Source organism: Paramisgurnus dabryanus, chromosome 17 (assembly GCF_030506205.2).
Source record: "Paramisgurnus dabryanus chromosome 17, PD_genome_1.1, whole genome shotgun sequence".
NCBI classification, from domain to species: domain Eukaryota; kingdom Metazoa; phylum Chordata; class Actinopteri; order Cypriniformes; family Cobitidae; genus Paramisgurnus; species Paramisgurnus dabryanus.
In genome coordinates, this window is record NC_133353.1 from 5,168,152 (window position 1) to 5,184,724 (window position 16,573).

The 16,573-nt window shown below is 36.1% G+C and overlaps 1 long non-coding RNA gene across 1 annotated transcript in view; it reads left to right on the forward strand.

Moving 5' to 3' along the window:
- LOC141280929 (uncharacterized) overlaps positions 1-480 on the forward strand; it is a 51,516-nt gene extending 51,036 nt beyond the window's left edge. The window contains exons 3-4 of the long non-coding RNA XR_012335270.1: positions 105-168; positions 284-480. This is a non-coding gene — a long non-coding RNA (uncharacterized lncRNA). The remainder of the gene's footprint in view (positions 1-104; positions 169-283) is intronic.
- The last annotated feature ends 16,093 nt before the right edge of the window (positions 481-16,573 follow it).

Here is a 16,573-nt window from a genome sequence, read left to right on the forward strand (position 1 = left end):
GATACTTGTCAAACAAAGCCTTTCTTCATGGGGGAGGGACGACTTTACCTTTGCCTCAAAATGGAAACAGAAGTTGAGTATGTTTGACTTGTATGAAATTACAGAGCTGGTGTCCCCGCGGACCCTGCGGTCAGGAGCAGAGCTGTAGAGGAGGCAAAAAGGGAGGAGGTAGGTGGAGAATCATCCAAGCCAAAATCTCTCTTAAAACACAAAGAAACGCTTTCTTCCAAGCTTCTTGCTTTCTTTACTCTTCGCCTATTAAACGGTCTCTCTCTCCTTCAAGGCACAAATCAGCAAGGACCCTTGGAGTCGGTCAGGAGGCAAAGCTACCTCACAGGGGGATGGAGGTCAATGTGACATTAACTGCAGTGTCAGCCAAACCACATACTGTAAGAAAGACTTATAACATTGGCGAAGCTTAATCAGTCACAAGCTACAAATGCATTTACTGCGGTGTTTTATCAAGATGCACTTGCAGATAGCAACGCTAAATAACATTTGTACATTTGAACACATTCTTTCGGTGTAAAGACTGAGCTGTTATATATATTTTAAACATTAACCGTCCACTGTATACCTGTATGTTAATATTAATGCTCGAACTTCTTTATGGTTGGTGAAGCATGCGCTCTCTCCAACACACAGTTGTTTTAATCATTTGCTTTTGGCATGATGCGATGATCTGGATAACCGGCCTGGTCTCACTGTTAATACATAGTATTAAAATCTTTTTATACTAATGCAACGTAATGGACAGAAATTTGTAGGAAAATTTAGTAACAATAGAAACAATATAGCATTTAAAAGATATTTTAAGCCGCTTATATAGTCCTACTACTAAACATACCCAAAACAATTTATTAAATCATGTAACTTACTGTTAGAAATAAAAAGCATAACAGACAGACAAGTGTACTCACAATAATTTATTAATTGCGAAATTTCAAAAGCAGTACCAAAAGAACAGAGAAATTTTAAAGTTATTAATCCACCAGGGCATTAATCCAGCTTCTCTTTGTCAAGGCGTGCATTTTAAATTTCAAAAGTACATAGACTGAAAGACAGCAATGTCACAAATCTGTGATGTATAGCCAGGGTTGGGGGTAACGCATTACAAGTAACGTGCATTACCTAATAATATTACTTGTCTGAAGTAACGAGTAAAGTAACGCATTACTTTTTAAATGTACACATTAATATTTGAGTTACTTTTTTAAAGGGGACAGAGAATGAAAAACCATTTTTACCTTGTCTTTGTTGAATAATGGTAGTCTACCCGCATTCACGAACATACAAAAAGTGCTAAACATGCTAAACATCTCAGTCTCATAGAAATTCCTCTTTTAGAAATGTCAGCCAGAAAACGGCCCAATATGAAAAACTGATGCTTCTGACATCACAGGCATCTCACTGCCCCTCCACTTTAAAATAATTGGCTACATTTTTTGAGTGGCAGCAAAGTCAGCCAATCAGTAATAAGATTGCAAGTTAAGCCAGTAGGGGGAGCCAAATAGGTGCAAAACCACTTGTTTAAAATACCCCACCCTAATATGACTGGATAAGTGACTGAATTTGGATCTGTGCCTCGTAGTCGTATCAACTTTAAACCTGTGGATTACAGCGAATAAATAAAACTAACATCGTTTGTGACTTTATGTTGTGTTTTGGTGGAATTATTATTGCATAGGAGAAGACTGTGCAGAAGAAACAACATGATCTCTTGGAAAGTTGTGTTATAGTCATGAAAAATGTGATAAAAAAATTTTTGTCCATGGCACGAAATGTAGCTTTTTTGTGTCTTGAGCACGAATGTCTTTTTTGTGTCACTCGCACAAATTCCTATAAATAGTTTTCGTGTCCATGGCACGACTTTCTTTTTCGTGTCATTTTATGTATTGTTTTCTCATAGTTTTTTCCTATTTTTAAATCATTGTCACTTGGTGTTAGATTTGGGGTTTGGGTTAGGATGTACTTTTATGTATTGGTTTCTACATGTTTTTCTTCCCCTTTAAAAACTGTTCTCGCTTGAAGTTGGGGTTAGAGTTAGGTAACAGAAAGTGATTCTAACCCCGAACCCAAGCAACAATGGTAAGAAAATAGAAAAAACTATGAGAAAACAATAAATAAATTACCACGAAAAAGAAAGTCGTGCCACGGACACGAGAAACTATTTATAAAAAGTTGTGCGAACAAAAGCTGAATTTCATGCCATGAATAAATAAATTTTTTGTGACTATAACACGACTTTCTGTGAGATCAGTCTGAGGAGAAAATACCTTTTGTGTGTCATGGCAAACAAACTAGATAAAATGGTTAAATGAATACAGAAATGTTATTCATTTTAAGATTTTAAACTGTAGTCTTATTTAATATTGCGTAACGTTAAAAATGTAATAATTAATGTATTAGTCCTGTAAACATGTCAATATTATACATTTTAGTGTGTATGTAAATTTAAGTAAATGTACGTGTGGTACAATGATACACATATTCTTATGGGATCACTTTGGGATAACACACAACTTGTTTGGTCCTGATTATAATTAAATGAATCTTTTTTATTATTAATGCCACTTTTGCCTATTCAAACAAGCCCCTAATCCCAAGAATTTGGGGGTATAACCCCCCCCCCCCCCCCCAAAAAAAAAAAGTACTTTAACACCATCCTGGCAATCACCCAGCATGAAAACGCAATAGATTTTATTCAGAAAATGTAAAAATCTACTTAGTTTTCTTGTTTTTTTTTTTATTAAAAGAAGTTCACCGAGTACAAATTCCAAAAAAACAAAACAAGAAATATGTATATTATGACAGCACACACAGAATTCATCACAAGCATACTTTAAAGTTGTTTAAATCTCCCAAATGCCATTCAGATTAGAAAAAAACTGCCATTTGTCATCCTTCAACATCAAATGAAACATTTCTTTTTATTTTGAACTATACACCATTTTACTCAATGTCTTTGTTCAGAATCCCACAGGACCCCAACTCTTACTAAAGAGAAAACCACCAGACCAACCAACATGGCCATTACTCTGCCCTGTCCCACCGAGAGAACACAGCTGGAAACCATTACGCACTGCAGTGTGGTCATACAACAAATTCAATCTAAGCATGTGTTGTGTTTTTCTATGTTAAAACCTTGTTCATGTCTGAATATACAGTACCATGTCGAAACCGAACGAATGGTATCCATAATTACGCGAAGGAGCGAAACGCACATCAATGACACGGTGACCGCTTGCGCTCGATAAACCAGTTTGAGTAAGTTAGGTTGACCATAAACTCCAAAAACCATCAAGTGGAACTTCTCATGGCCATATTTTAGTTTAATTGAGGCACAGGCCATTAGAAACCCTTGTTTGCTCATTGCTTTCAAATACCAAGGGATAAATCGTGAATCGTAACTCACTCCACTTGCGGACCAGGTGGTTGCAATAGAGCCGAAGATTGACGGACAGCAGATATCTGGAGCGTTTCTGCATCGTCTGAAATTGTAATAACATCAGAGACGTTCTTGTTGTAGCAGATTGGAGCTGAATAGCAGATCGGTCAACATGGAAAGTTCCCAGGAGGACACCGCGTAGGTCTGTTTCCCTCATTTTTTGGATAGTTTGTTAAAACACATCGAGTTAGAACATAGACCTCCTTTAGGGTAAAGAGTACATGTTTGTGGCTATTCGAAGTAGTGAAAAAACAGATAATGTGTTTGCGTTGTTGATTTCGTGTCATGGTCGAGATTGGCTACTATTCTCTTTCTTGACGGATCTTGTTTTGGTGCTGCGCGGGTCTCTGGCCATTGCGTATGCTTGTTTGCTCTAGATATCTAATGCTTTGGAAATACATCCTGTAATTAATCACAGACTTGAAGGAGCACCGTGTAGGTCAGCTTCATCCAAACACACGTTTCATACTGCACAATAAGAAAAAGCTTAATCTGAAAAGCCAAAAGATGTGCTTTAAAGTGAAATGTGTAGGGCTGCGCTCTGTATGTTTTAGAGTTAGAGGTTATTGCTTCGTGTTTTCATTTATTTCTTATCATACTGTGCCTCCACAAACCCTGGGAAGTTTTAAGGCCACCTACCGCACAGCAACTACGTTAAAGTTCAAAAGCAGGCTGCTCAACAGAAAGTGTGTCCTGTTGCTATATGGTCAGAGAACTACAACATGTTGAAACGTGTTAAGTCCAATAAAACAGCATTGCCTCCAGAGCTCCAGCTGTGGTCGTCTGAAATGAGCACATAAAGAAAGCCTTTATTAAATCAAATGGGATGGTATGCACTGTCAGTCATGAGACTCTTGCACTTTTGTATATTTATCTTGATCCAGGTCACATCTTCATGTCATTTACCCCATATTGGCAAAACAAACCGATGAAAGATAGGAGTTTGCTTGTAATGAATCCCAGTGGAATCCAATCTGATCATTATCTGTTATATTTATGTTTTTATAAAACACCATAAAAATACACTCAACATTTTGTGGTCTGCCATCCACTCATAACACACCGCTCATCCGAAAACCACAAGTCTCATTGCCCGGTACTACTTTATGGTAAATTTGTCACTCCGCTGTCTCTTTCCTTTTCATTTCCATTTATTTACTCGTGTTGCATTTAGCCGGTTGTTATGACAAAATAAACCCCTTTAGGCTAATACAAGATAGATACGTTATATGTGGTTTGTGTTTTCCTGATCATACGGTACAACAACCAAATATTATACTTTTCTAAATGTAAACATCTGTAACGCATTTCTTCACCACAGTTTCTTGCTGGTTCAGCTGATATTTTCCTTGTATGCCATCTGTGTATTTGATAAATGATGCGATGCACGAACGCAAATATTTAGGTATTTAGAGCGTACAATCTGTGGAAATGCTAAAATCATTGCGACATTGTAAAAAAATCCTTGTTGCACTTAAATTTAACTTAATTTTACCATTCATTTCAACTTTTTTGACTAGCAAGGAGTTGCTACTAGTGATGCACCGATGTATCGGCTGCCGATAGTTATCGGCCAATTTTTGATGAATTTGAAACAATCGGCATATCGGCAATAGCACGAGAAAGGCCGATACTGATTGTTTAATAATTAACTGCATAAAGAAATCCATTAAATGTAAAAAAAAATGAATTAATAAAAGAAATGCTGAATAGCAAAAACCACCTTTGAAGGTTGTCATGCTGTCTTATTATTTTTGTTTTAGCTTAATTTGTGCCTCTCTTATTATGTTGGTCAGTTGAATGTTAATTAGATCCAATCCATGTTCAGTAAAAATAATTTGATGCAGAAATAAACAAGGTAATAGACCAACTGTATAGTATTGTATACAAGTGTTTAATATCGGTATCGGCATCGGTATCGGCCAGAAGTTGTCTGTTTAAATCGGTATCGGTATCAGCCCAAAAAAATCCTATCAGTGCATCCCTAGTTGCTACAGTATACATTATAAAAATGAAGTTGAAATAACTTTATTTCTATAATTTATTTATTTTAACTCCTCACTAGTCAAGAAAGTTGAAATGAATTGTAAAATTAAGTTAAAATTAAATGCAACAAGGATTTTTTTACAGTGTGGGGTAGCATTGTTGTCGTAAAATGGTAGTCATTGAGCTTTTAAATGGTTGGTCAATTACTTTTATTCATAGTTTTGGAGTCGAGATATCTATTAAAGTATATTTTACTTTGTTCTGAGTTATGTCTCATGCTTTGGACGGACACAAATTCTGGTTACAAAATATTTTATAGGAAAAAAATACAAAAGTTGTCACTGGTACAGTACCCTTTGAAAAGGTCCTAATACCATTGTATGTTTACATTTGGTACCTTTAAAGGAAAACACGACTGTTTTCAATATTTTACTATGTTCTTACCTCAACTTAGACGAATTAATACATATCTATCTTTTTCAATGCGTACACTTAATCTTTGTACAGCGCGTCATGAATGTTTTTGCATTTAGTCTAGTCCCATTCATTGCTTAGGATCCAAACAGAGATGAATTTAGAAGCCACCAAACACTTCCATATCTTCCCTATTTAAAGACTGTTACATTAGTAGTTACACGAGTAAGTATTGCGAGTATAGTATACGTAAGGGATAATGTAGAGGCAGCCGGTAGTTATCGGGAAATAAGCCCCGACAGTGTGATCAGGACCCGACGCGAAGCGGAGGGTCTTGTATCACACTGAAGGGGCTTATTTCCCGATAACTACCGGCTGACTCTACATTATCCCGCTTATTACACGGCTACTTGTCACATAAGAAAAAAACTGGACATGAATATTAATTTGAAACATTTTATTGGCATATTTGTTTTAAATTAACATTTTTATCCTTCCGCGAAACTTTGCACAGATGCATAAAATGATCGTAATACCTTATTAAGATCCTCTGCTTCATACTTGTCTGTCTCCATTTTTTCTCTTTTAGCCAGTCTTTGAGAAGTTTTAATCCCCATTTTGTATTTTTGTGTGTGTTGGCTTCGTAGCTGTCATGCTCTATTTTGTCAAGTTCAGTCTCAGTAAGCTCTCTGTGTCTTGTCGTGGTTGTCCAGTGTTTGTCACAAGATGGCGCCAAACAAACAGTAATCTTTATTGATCTTTATTGGCGCGGAGCGATCTTACTCGTAAAAGTAGTACCGGCTATGCGTTATTATTTTGGAGCGGTTATTATTCGAAAAGAACGAACCTGCAAATGTCTCAACTGACCAATCAGAATCAAGCATTCCAGAGAGCCGTGTAATAAGAGTAGGTATACTATATTTTATGGCGGAAGAGCACTTAGTTTGCAGCACTTTGACCTCGGACACAGTAACATTGACGGAAGTTTGAGCGAGAGGGGGAGGGATGATGTTAATGTGCGCCGAGGTCGAAGTGCTGCAAACTAAAGGGCTCGTTGTAGTCATGCGTAGGTCCTACGGCGTAGCTGCGAAGGCATTGGTTCTGCGTCGGTTCCGCGCAGGTTTTCATTTTTACTTTTGCGTCATCGTCTGTGTCGACATGCAAACACATGCTCAGACCGCAGGTAGGCTGTATCCACGCGTGTAACCACAGTAGCAGCGCGACCGCCAATGAAGAAGCAGCTTGGCAAGTTAACCCACAAACGAAGAAGCAACAGCAACTTGTATGATTTGAGAAGATCAGCAATGATGGAAGTAAATAAACAGCGACTTTTGTTGCAGTTTGAGTTCACTCCTCAACTTGGCTCATCTTTGTTTTCACCGTCCCAAACGGAAATACCTATGACACAGTTTTTTACCTGACCGGAGGGGTTCTGGTGGACCAATCTGACCCGCTGTTAAAAATTTAGCGAGGTGCACGTCAGGCTACGCAGAGCTACGGATAACCTACGGCGTAGCTACGGCATAGAGCTTACGCACGACTATAAATCGGGCTTTAGTGCTCTTCCGCCATACAATATAGTTCTCATTTTTGTGTTTGGTGGCTTTTAAATTGATCCCTGTTTGGATCCCAAGGAATGAATGGGGCTAGGCTAAATGCTAACACATTCACCACACGCTGTACAAAGATTAAGTGCACGCATTGAAAAAAGATAGGTATGTATTCATTCTTCTAAGTTGAGGTAAGAATATAGTCAAATATTTTTTAAGGTATACTAATATGCACTATTTTGGTACAAATGTGTACTTTTTGAAACAATACCATCCTGACAGCTTTTGTAGCTTTATTTTTAAGAGTGTAGAAATGTTCATCATGTGTGCATGCATGGATGCATTTTTTATTGGTTTTGGTGTTGCATGTTTAGCCTTAAACTCTTGAATGTATTTATTGTGTGTAATCCAATATCACAATTTAGCCCAGAAATGTTCAGGCCATGAGCTTATGTGCTGAAATGAGGTTAAGGTTGTGTCAGTAACGTCTATTTTAAATTCACGGTTTGTCACAACGGAAGTCAGTGTCAGAGTGTTGGAAAGATTTTACATTTGAGTTTAAAATGTACCGTATTTTCTGGAATATAAGTCGCTCCAGAGTAAAGTCGCATCAGTCAAAAATGCGTTTTGAAGAGGAAAAACATATATAAGTCGCACTGGACTATTTGTCGTGTTTATTTAGAAATTGATTTCACAAAATCAAAGCCCAAGAACAGACATTTAATCTGAAAAGGCAAGTTATTCAACTAAACAATAGCACACAGAACAACAGGCTGAAAAGGTGTCTGTACATGTTAACGTAACATTACCATTTATTCACCGAACACAATAGCATATCGAACTTACCTGGGAGACTAAATAGGCTAAATTAACACAACAAGCCAAATCAAGTTCAAAAAGGTCACGAAGTCATTCCACATCACTGAATCCATTGAATTACATGAATACAAGAGCAGCTTAGAGCGGCTGTTGACGGTAATAGTTTCTCTTGGTTCATATAAATTAATTTTGACATATAAGTCGCACCTGACTAGAAGTCGCAGGACCAGCCAAAGTATGAAAAAAGTGCAACTTATAGTCCGGAAAATACGGTAAGCAAAAACGCATAAAAAGTTAGTCATGGCACCCAATTAAAATCAGTTTAAAATCACTTTTTATCATTTACTTTCCAACATTATTCTAAAGTCAATGCTGTTTTTTAAGTTAAAACACAAGTAGACATTTTTACACAGCTCTTGCCAAAACACTACATGATGCATGATGCACCATTGATTTTTAATCACAAAAATCTCAAACCTCACTTGGCTTTACAAGATATGAAATATAGTGCAGTCAGGTGGACAACGTTTATGCAGTTTTTCACTATTATGGAGCTTAACAGCCAAGGTCACCACAGTAGCGTCATCGTATGGCAAGTTACATAAAATTTCATCTGAGCAAAAATGTGTTTTTTGAGGGTATGTTAATAATTACTTAATGTAAGCCTGAAACATGAGTCGACATTGTACATAAGGAGACCCTAAAATGAAAATGAAGACTTTCAGCTCTGTTCCAATGGGAGTAACTTGTTTAAGAATGTAATGAATTTCCTTTCCCCGCCGTTATGTTGTTAACCTATCTGCATATCCCTGAAGGCTTGTAAAGGGGAACAGGTGAGAGACCTTTCATAAATTCTCAGTCCTACTTCTCACAACGCACCAATGAATCTGACACGTGCGTATAAGTTCAATCATTTAAACCCTGTGCCGTCGCAAACTGCACTGCTGAAATTCATAAGTGTTGTCAGCAGTCCTAGAATAACAATGGAGTAGCCCTAATATGTGATGGACTTCAAAAACGTTAAATAAAAAGAGCGAGTACAATTTTGCATCAGGTCTAGCTTGTCACATTGGATTGATTAACTCTATTTGTTTTAGTTTTTTGGAACGTGCAACAGAGGTCCCATTACTTCGTGGTTACGTGGCGGACATAGAGGTACCTTCAGTGGAGACGAGAAAATGGGAATTGGAAAACCAGCATCAAAGCCTATCGCTTTTTAATATGGTTTGCGCAATTAGCATGTTGCTTTGTTATTAGTAACCGCAAACCAATAGTCTTTTAGATGTTAGTTTTATAATTTTTGGCACAATATACATACTTTCTTATGGGCATTTTACACGGTACGTGGCAAGCGTCCGAAAGCAGCGTGCACTGCAAAAAATTATTTTCAAGAAAAACTTTTTGTCTTGTTTTCAGTAAAAATATAAATAATTCCTAAATTTAAGTGCTTTTTCTTGATGAGCAAAACGACCCAAGAAAATAAGTCTAGTTTTTAGACCAAAAATATCAAATTTAAGTGATTTTGTGCATAAAACAAGCAAAAAAATCTGCCAATGGGGTAAGCAAAAAAATCTTGAACATTTTTCCTAAACACTAAATTCAAGAAAAATTTAAGAAAAATTTGCTTACCCCATTGGCAGATATATATATATATATTTTTGCTTGTTTTATGCACAAAATCACTTACATTTGATATTTTTGGTCTAAAAACTAGTGTACACTGCAAAAAATTACTTTCTTCCTTAGTATTTTTGTCTTGTTTTCAATAAAAATAACTAAAAATTCTAAAAATTTTAATTACTATGTATTTTCTTGATGAGCAAAATGACCTAAGAAAATAAGTCTAGTTTTTAGACAAAAAATATAAACTTTAAGTAAATTAGTGCTTAAAACAAGCAAAAAAAATCTGCCAATGGAATAAGAAAAAATGTCTTAAAATAAGTTTACTTTTTTGCTTGTTTTATGCACAAATTTGCTTAATTTCATATTTTTTGTCTAAAAACTAGACTTATTTTCCTAGGTCATTTTGCTCATCAAGAAAATGCACTGCAAAAATTATTTTCACAAAAAAGAATTTTTAGTATTTGTGTCTTGTTTTCAGTAAAAATATTAAATTTAAGTGATTTTGTGCATAAAACAAGCAAAAAAATCTTGAACTTTTCTTAAACACTAAATTCAAGAAAAATTCAAGAAAAATTATCTTACACCACTGGCAGATTTTTTTTATTTTTGCTTGTTTTATGCACAAAATTTATTTTCTTGGGTCGTTTTGCTCATCAAGAAAAAGCATCTTAATTTAAGATTTTTATATATATTTTTACTGAAAACACGACAAAAATACTAAGATTTTTTTTCTTGAAAAGAATTTTTTGCAGTGAAGAAAATACATCTTAATTTAATATTTTTAGAAATTTTTAGATATTTTTACTGAAAACAAGACAAAAACATTAAGTAAGAAAGTCAGTGTACCGCTTTTCTCGTGTATTGGAAGCATTTGTGTAGTATTTAGTGCTAATATTTTTATATTCAGCAGTGCCTGCCATTAAGAGCCGTGCCCGCAGAAGGGTCAGGATTTTGGGTGCCCGCATTTTGCCACTTTTTACATGTCTCCTATTGAAAATGAACTAGACACTCACGACTGCAGCATGCCTACATATAGCCAACACCTCTGTGGGGGGATAAGTGGCTATGAAACATTCAACTGGATTGAGTTTTATAAGTGCTTGTCAACCTATTCAGTTAAGCTATAATTGAAAACATCTGTTGGCTATCGATTGCATAAGCATGCTTTGTATTGGAGTATGATATTTACCTACATGATAATTACAGGAAATAGCAGGAACTCATTGTGGTATTTTAAAAAAATCACTGTAGAAATCACATATCTTACAATACTGTGATCGCGTTTCAACAAATTGCTCTGAGGGAGAGTGTTGATTGTCAACGATTAGTATTCAATATTATCATTACCTGGAAATGTGATTTTTGAGGAATTCTACGAACTGGAGAAAACTCCCGTCATCGGGTTAAGGGATTTGACTGATATGTATTTTAAAGCCCAAAGATAGTTTTAAGGCAAACACGTACCGTATCATGTGTAAATACAGGAAAGTGACTTAAAAGAAAGATAAATTGTTAGCAATTTTGTAGGTGCTTATTGGAACCCATGTAATTTTATCCATTAATTCTTATTCTGGCACAAACAGGTGACCTGTGACCTAGAGGTCGCGCTGTTGTGAATTTTATCACAGGACCCTGAGGGTAAAGACACTTCCCTGTAATTGGAGTAAGGAAGTCTTTGGGGAAAATCGTAAGGTTAAAGAAGCATGTGCAAATTAAACCTGTGTTTAGAAGTCGTAAAACTCACTGGCATCCCTGACATCCCTGTACTCTTAAAAATAAATGTGCAACATGACAGAAGTACCATTTTTGGCTGTATGGTTCCATAAAGAGCGTTTAACATCCAAAGAATGTATCTGTTTCACAAAAGGTAGTGGAAAAGTTTTTTAGTTCTTAAACTACAATGTAAGATGGAACCTTGGCTGAATGGTTTCTTTGGGGAAACAAAAATGGTTCTTCTGTTTCACAAAAGGTTCTTGTATAAAGGTTCTTTGGATTATAAAATGCACTTGGGGGGGTATCTTTACAAAAAACTTTTGTACCTTAAATTGTTTTTTATAATCATGCTTTTATGCGCATTTTCAAGTATTGCATAAAAAACGAGTGATGAAAATACCAAATTTTGATAAAAATTCCTTAATTCGCTCACTTGAGGTGGTTTATTGGAATATTATATTTGACTCAGTCTGTAAAAACCATACTACAGTTCCAAAAATCTAATTCTGAGATAATGAGCATTAAATTCTGATTTTAGCCATTCATTTCATTATGATTTCAATCGTTGACGTGACCTTATTCAATCAATATTAAAGATGAACAAAAATAAAATTGACACACGATTTTTGATAAGACAGGCACGTTTATTTTGTTTGCAAGCAGCAATCATTCATGTGTAGCCTATAAAACAATGGCAAGAATTACGCTAATGTTACAGGTTTTCATATCATAAGTGCTGAGGGGTTCGTAACACAGCGTTACAATTAACCCCGCTGGGTCAAAATATATTCAAGTCCACCAAAAAAGTTGCTAAGAGGTGCAGACATATTTCAAAATGATGCTATGTTTTAGTCAACAAGACACTGATTAAGATGAAATAGCATTGGATTTGGTATCTTACACACCCCACTTAGAAACCGAAAAAACATATTTCGAAAAAATGTACTTACATGTCACCTCGTTCATTAATATCTCTCTGGAAAAACATTATACATTTGCAATAATTTGCGGGAGATTGTCTTAAATTGGCAGCGTGAAACACAAAATGGCAGCGGGAAACACAAAATGCTGTTACAACTAACCCCGCGTTAGTTTTGCCCCACGCACCGCTACTTACTGTTATTCTCGACTGCAACTTCTATTTATATAAATTACGTTGAGCTGCACGAATACATTGGATTCACCGTTCTTTAAGGAACATTTGACTAAATTCTGTGGCATCGCTGAGTAACCTTTTGCATCTTTAATTTTAAAAGTGTAAGCTTTTTGTAGCACTTTTAAAAGAGTTGTTAAATATCGCAGATAGCCAAAATCGTATGAGACAAAACAGTGCACATGATTTCAATAATTTAAAGCACTGATTAATACTACTTTGAATAGTAATGATAAAATAGGAAAGAGATTTTGGACAATACATCTATAACAAACTTATTTTCCTCTGGCTTCCACAAACGTATTCACTGTCAAGTTGGTAATTGTCTGTAGTTTTATGGTCTATAATCAGTTTCCAAGCCTGCATGTCTTACCTGCCCAACCCCTATGGAAGTGACACAGTCTATTAAATGTGTGGCCCAATCTCACGCTCAGCTATAAAACAACAGTTAGCTTTAATTACAATGCATGGGTGGGCTTTCATTTCACATTTACAAATCTACAGGGGACAAAAAGAGCGTGCAAGCACACGGCTGGACGTTTGCAGCTCATGAGCCGTCTGTAAACTAAAATTACAGCCTGAATCCGAAGCTCCTGTAGCATTCTCAGCTGCTCTCGCATTGCGACGGCAGTCGACGGAGACTCTGATTTGTTCATGCTGCTGTTTTGTGCAAGTTTTGCTGTAGTAAGGAAGAGGAATGCGGAAGGAAAAGATTTTTAGATAAGTCTTATTAGAGAATTTTTGGTGACGTATTGTATATTAAGCAAATAAAATATATGGAGTTCACACAAAAATGAAAGGTCTGTCATTATTTATTCACTCTCATGTTGTTAAAAAACCTGTATAAATTTCTTTGTTCTGATGAACACAAACCGATCAGAAGCCCCATTGACTTCCATAGTATTATTTTTCCTATGATAGAAGTCAATGGGGCTTCTGATTGGTGTGGTTACAAACATCCTTCAAAATATCTTCCTTTGTGTTCATCAGAACAAAGAAATTATACAGGTTTGTAACAACATGAGAGTGAATAAATAATGACAGACTTTTTATTCTTGAATGAACTATCCATTTAAAGGAAAACACCACAGTTTTTCAATATTTTACTATGATCTTACCTCAACTTAGACAAATTAATACATACCTATCTTTTTTCAATGGATGCACTTAATCTTTGTACAGCGCGTTGTGAATGTGTTAGCATTTAGCCTAGCCCCATTCATTCCTCAGGATCCAAACAGAAAAGAATTTAGAAATCACCAAACACTTCCATGTTTTCCGTATTTACAGACTGTTACATGAGTAGTTACACGAGTAAGTATGGTGGCACAAAATAAAACGTGGCGATCATCATAACCTCGTGTAACTACTCATGCAACAGTCTTTAAATAGGGAAAAGATGGAAGTGTTTGGTGGCTTCTAAATTCATCCCTGTTTGGATCCTAAGGAATTAATGGGGCTAGGCTAAATGCTAACACATTTACGACGCGCTGTACAAAGATTAAGTGCACGCATTGAAAAAAGATAGGTAAGTATTAATTAGTCTAAGTTGAGGTAAAAACATAGTAAAATATTGAAAAACTGTGGTGTTATCCTTTAAAAGTGAAGTTAAGATAAAATTTTTACTCATTGATACTTCATTAGCTAACTATGTGTAACCTCTGTGGCAATATTAAAACATTGCTTAGTTTGTTTGAATGTCCTAAACAGTCCAACATACTAGTTATTTTGGTAGCAGACTAGTGTTAACTTTCGAGAATTGATGTTATACATGCATTCACTGAAGCAGCTTTGGGTCCAGCTGGTTAAGAGCAATTGTTAAAAAGTAAAAAAAAGTTTTTTGCAGATGTCACTTGTTTCGATACATCTAATGCCAGCATTCTGAGGAAGTCAAGTCATTTGGTTTCACTTATCCTAAAATATCCTAAAAATGGCTGATTGCACAGATGATCTGTTTTGTATTTTGGCTTATATGAATCTCTGTGAGGGCTGTTGCTGTGGTGATGTTGTGGTGTTGCAACCCCACATATACACGATTCGGTTCCCTACACACTTCTGCATATTACACAAAGTGATTTCCAGGAATTTTAATATTAGTTTCTGCAATGTGATGCATGATTCACGAGGAAAATAAAGCTACTCTGTGTTCATGACATACTGAAGTTTTGGGGCTTTTTGATTATGAATAATAAATTATGATCGGCTCTAGCAAAATGAGACTCGTTTCAGATTTAATCCCTAAAAATCAAACTCTCAAAAACAAATCTTTCTTTAACACATAAAGAAAAATGAAAATGTGCAGTATTTCATTTTATGTTAGCGTAGCCGATATGTGTATCCAATGCTTTAATTGTATTACTTACACATTAATTTTATAACCCATTTGTAAATAAGGTCATTCTCTTAAAGGGAAAGTGTGCTGTTTACCTCATTATATAATTCAAACTCATAGGGGCAGTTTCCCAGACAGGGTTTAGATTAAGCCAGAACTAGGCTTTAGTTATATTAGGACATTTAGGTCATTTTTACAAACATACCGTACAAAAAACAACACTGCTGTGTGTCTTGAGACAAAACAATGGCACAGATATATTTTAAGATGTCAGTGCAAGATGTTTTCATTTAAGACAGCTCAAACAAGCATTAAAGTCTTGGACTATACTTGGAAAGTCTGGGAATCTGCCCCCATATTGTTTAAATTACAATCATGTTATAATTTACAATGTGTGTTATAATGTGTATCTCTTAAGTCAAAAAGATTTGGATGTTGCTCTTTTGTACACCTTTGTGGGTTTATTTTCATACAAATATGAACTTCTGAATGGATTTTATTTGTACGCTCTAAAAAATGCTGGGTTATTTTCAACCCAGCATTGGGTCAAAAAGGGATGAGCCCAGCCCGCTGGGTTGTAATTTAACCCATGCTGGGTTGTTTCAACCCAAAATGCTGGGCTATTTTAATGCATTGCTGGATCAAAAAAATTTTTTTGATTAACTGTAACCCAGCTGCTGGGCTCGTCCCTTTTTGACCCAATGCATTTATTAGAGTATATCTCAAATTAGGACCAAATGTATACATATCTGAACCTTTATGGTACATATTAGGACCTTTTTAAAGGGTATTGCTCCATTTACGTCCCCATTTATTTCTGACAGTATACGCATCATCTTACTTGAACACACAAGTTTAAGGACGGTATGTGTAGTAACCTGCAGTGTTATGTTTCAAACAGAGATGGCGATAGAGAGGCAAAAGTTTCAAATTGCAGCTTTCAATTGGTGAGGTCTGATTAAAATAACACAACTGAGAATCGCATATAAAAGAAATTATACGCTGCAGCAGGCACTCGTCCCCGTCTCTTAACCCCATTTGGGGTTTAGCGTATTAACTGATGCTGGGTTGTGCGGTGACTGGCTGCGGAGGGGACCATAGGCAGCCATCGGAAAAAAGACCACAGCGGTTACAGACCAGGAAAGCAGAGATATGGTGAGGTGCAGCTGATGATGGCGGGGTGGAGGGAGACCCCCTAATTACACTGTAAACACAGCTGTTGATGTGAATGTAAATGTAGGGCAGTAATCATGTTCCACATGTGCCTGGTCCCTTTAGCACAGCTGGTAGCGCTCTAAAATGTTTTGGTCCAGCGTTTCGGTGTGACGCAGTTCGGCAGATTGGAAATTGGTTGAATTCCTGCCAGTTATGAGCATATTTGAGGCTTTTGGTGACTTTAAACTTTAAAAACGCAGTCAGTATCTGTTGCAGATGTCAGGTTTTTGATATCAGGGTGTAGTGCATGCATTTATGCTAAAGTTAAAGTACAAATAGGTTTTTGAAAAGGTACCGCCCTAGTGACAACTTTTGTACCT